The following is a 4256-nucleotide window of genomic DNA, read 5'->3' on the forward strand; positions in this document are numbered from 1 at the left end:
TGTGTTGGAAATGCTCCCTTTTATTCAACCCATTGTTTAAGCTCATCACAACCATATAAATGTACTGTACTATATATTTAATTACTTCAGCACATAAGCACATTGATTGGGCATGGTAGCATGGATTCATCACGTCGCTATCTATATGCCACTTCTGCCTAGTATATTTTGTCTCGGGGAGGAAGAAAATGGACACACACACTTGGTAGCATTTTATCTGTCAAAAGAAAATTTACCAGGTTATTTCTCTAGTCTGATATAGTAATTCAACTTGGTCCAGCTGACTAGATACTACCGTGTCTAACCACTGAGCCGTAGCTCTTGTTATCATCTAGTATAAATTACAGTATATTATCAGCCAATACAAATTAGAGTTCATTACACTAGTTTTTACAATACACATTTTGTTAGGAGGGAATATTATTTATCTCAAGGTTTGAGCAAGGATGATACGTTATTGAGAAGCTTCTTTGCGTGCTCCTCACTTTCAAAGCATAACTATCTTTCAACATGGATAAACTTTGAAGACTAGCAAAGCTTAATAATATACCAAATTCTAGAGGTGGAGAAAAGCCAGCTTGCCTGTAAATTCTGCATGCAGCAAACTATATCCGCTTGGATGCCCTTTTCTTGCAATTGAGCTTCAAAGTCATCCTGTTATACAGCCCAATATACATACCATCAGCTCTGAACACTTCAATTTCGTGCAAGTAAGAAGGGGTGGCGAGAGGAGATTACAGCAGAAGGATTCAACTCGATGAACTCCGTGGTGAAAGGTTTCCATTTGGTCTCCCATAGTTCACGGGCATCACTGCTGACAGCTGACGCAGAAGCATCTATCACAGAAAGCAGTAAGTTCACTATAGGCAAAAGATTTCAGGTAGTCCGAACAAAGTAACCAAGGAGGGGCTCAGGTCATAGTGAGCTCGGCCTACCAATTCCTATGTAGTGATCAGCTTGCGCATCAGCCCACTTTTCTGTATCAGCGCCACCGTTGCAGTACATGTCGCAGACCTTCAGCATTTCACAACGGGTAATAGAAATTTCTGCTGCTTAGTTCTTCACTAACCGTCTAACCGGAACGAATTGGATATCAGGAAACAAAGGAGCGTGTAACAGATCGTGGCATAAGGAAATGCAAATATCTTGATAAGTGCAGCCTTGGCGAATTCATAGAGCAGGTGATGTGGTACCGCCGCCATGCAGTGTCTCTGCTGCAGCTGCAGATGAACACGTAGACGATGGTTGAGAATTCAGAGGTGGATCTGGACAGCGTGCTGGTGAACGCTCAAAAGTTCTCGAGGTTCAGCGGCGTTTAACAAATCATGGATGTGAAAATTTTCTCATACCTTAGAAACCAATCAAGAAAACAGCGGAGACAACAGGGACGCAGTGGGGTTGAACGGAAACGGCGATGGCGCGGGGCACCTAAGGTGCCACGCCGGTGTGGGACGGCGTAGAGAAACCCTGGAGAGGGGCTCTGGACCTTATTTGGGAGAATCATCGCAACCTTGGGGACATCAGGACCAACATATGCTCAGCCTTCACACAAACTGAGTATAACCATAGCACAAACAGAAGACATAAACATCAAAAACCACACTAAAATATGATAGCATTCAGTAACCTAACTAGAACTATACCACTAAAGTACGAGCTATGATGTCCACATCACAGGGAGCTCAGAATTGGGTTTCTTACTTATGCCTGAATCAAAGAGGAAGCCACCAATGTCCTGGGATACCAACAAACCCAGCAACTGCAGCAGCCGGTATGAGCACCACCACCATATGCCGATTTAAAAACCATGGTGTCCGATCCCAGCGGGCAGCCACAAGCACAGGACGCGGGTCAGAGGTGACGATGTACTCCCTCGTGATGGTCTCCTTCATCGGCGCTCAGTCAGCAGCTCCTCCACCTGATGTTACCTGTGCGTCAACACAGACAAACCTAAAACCACCGTGAAAAACTAGTGGCAAAAGGGAGGGATTCAGGCCGATGTGTAGCTTGCCGTGGATCTTGAAGGCCCAATCGAAGTTGATGGCGACGGTATGCAGCTACACACCGAGCTCACGGAGCAAGGGGAGCAAGCCTTCTGGTGAGGATCGAGATCTGAGGCGAGGGGTCTCGGGATTGAGGTCCTATGATGGGGTGGATTCGCTGACATGGCCGGTGTCGCGAGGTGGTAAGAGGAAGAAAACCTCCATGGGAGAACAGGGAGAGGGATTCGGGGTGCCGGAGGAAGAATAGGAAAAGAGATTCAGGGTGCCGGAGGATAGAAGAAGCAGGTGGCGGATGAGGAAATTGATTATTTGCCACTTTCAATATGGGGCTTCATAAAGTTACCACTCTTAACATTGGCTTTGTAAAAATGCCACCTAGATCATGTATACTTTGATTAACATGCCATTTTCCCCTTTTTCATTACTTCCCTTTTTCTTTTTCATATTCTGACACATGAAAGGACTAAAGTATCCCTGATGCTATATATATTCAAAACTAACGCACACGGCACACATCTGTCTCCTCCTTCAGCTGCTACTGCCAACGCGCGAAGGGGAGAGCAAGCTGCGCTGGCGTGCACACATGTCCAGGCAAGCACCGCGGTGAGCCGGTGACCTGCGATGGCTCACGCAGGCATTCGCGAAACTGCGTTGACGCGTACAGACGTGGACGAGCACCGGCGTCGAGCTGCAGGCATTAGCGCGGTGAGGGCGAGTTGAGCATGCACGCATGCATGGGCGAGCACCGGCGTCGACCTATGGTTGCTCACACGGTCATGGTCAAGCTAGGGCGGCGAGCCGCGATGGTGCGCGTAGGCGTGGGCTAGCAACGGCGGCGACCTGTAGTTGCTCACATGGGTGTGGTCCAGCAGTCCAGCTAAAGCGGCAAGCCGCGGTGGCGCGCGCAGGTGTGAGCTAGCAATGGTAGTGACCTGCGGTTGCTCACACGGGTGTGGTCTAGCTAAGGTGGGGAGCTGTGCTGGCTCATCAAGTGTCAACGAGGAACGGCGGCAAGCAACAAGACAACAAGGACGAGCTAGCCACGAGCAATCCCCATTCAACCAGTCCACGAAGGCATTAGATAAGGTTGAAAGATTGAAGGGTACTTTGGTCGAAAGATTGAAGGGTACTTTGGTCCTTTCAAGTGCCAGAAGATGAAAAACAAAAAGAAAAACAATGAAACAGGGAAAGATGGCATGTTAATCAAAGTGTACATGAGATGGGTGTCAGTTTTACAAAACCAATGTTGAAAGTGGCAATTTTACGAAGCCCCATATTAAAAATGGCAAATAACCGATTTTCTCGTGGCGGATAGGGTACACGGAGACGGCCGTGGGAGCAGGTTATGTATGTGTCCCTTCGGCTAGGAACCCTAGTTGGTTTGGTGGGCTCCGACCCATCATTTGGTGTGAGGCTGATCCACATGTCATTTTCTTAGAAAAACAATATAAATCTCCTGAAAGCTAAATATAAGTGTCACAGAATTAACAGGATATCGAAAACTACCAAAATTGACGATTTTGCCTAATGTTGATAACACTCGGCAAAGGGAAAAAATCGCAAACGTTGCTCGGCCACTCGAAAGAGAAGTGCATGCATGGCCGCATGGTGACAAATGACAAAAAATGGGTTGCCGATTGTTTTTCATACACTTGTGAAATTTATGTACAATTAAAATAGGAGACGTCGGCACACTCACGACGCACGATGTCATCATGTCCCTGGACCCATCACCGCCCTTGCACGCACCGGTGATGAGCTCAAGGGTGTCGTTTTATTTGCGTGGAATAATTGCGATAAACCTTACAATGTTTTATGAAAGGACAAAACAGTTTTGAATACTCAATTTTTTCAAAAGGTTTCGAAACTAAAAGAGTGTCTATGTCTATCCTTTCTCCAAAATATTTAAAAATAAGCTAAGGTTTCATCTTTTATTTTGTTTTCTCTCACCACCCCTTCGTCCAACGTTCCACCCTTCACCTTTTTCTAGTTGCTCATCCCCTTCTAGTTTTCATCATCCCAATATTTAGTAACCCAATAAACCAAATCAATCTATGGTATAGCAATCAATTTACAGTCCATAAATAAAATATTTCTTGTAGTAAACCCTGGATGTGTATGACAACTTTGGTAAGCCAATAATAATAATAAATTCAGGGACCATAAGGAAAATAAATATGTATTCATATTTTACATTTTTTTCCCTAGTGTGGTATGTGGGTCCCATCAGTTAGTCAGGATACATTACTACAC

General features: G+C 45.6%; 1 pseudogene; it reads right to left on the reverse strand.

The window, feature by feature from the left end:
• Positions 1-429: 429 nt before the first annotated feature.
• Positions 430-1892, reverse strand: LOC123396842 (annotated as a pseudogene).
• Positions 1893-4256: the final 2364 nt, after the last annotated feature.

The sequence above is a fragment of the Hordeum vulgare genome, chromosome 1H (assembly GCF_904849725.1).
Source record: "Hordeum vulgare subsp. vulgare chromosome 1H, MorexV3_pseudomolecules_assembly, whole genome shotgun sequence".
NCBI lineage: Eukaryota > Viridiplantae > Streptophyta > Magnoliopsida > Poales > Poaceae > Hordeum > Hordeum vulgare.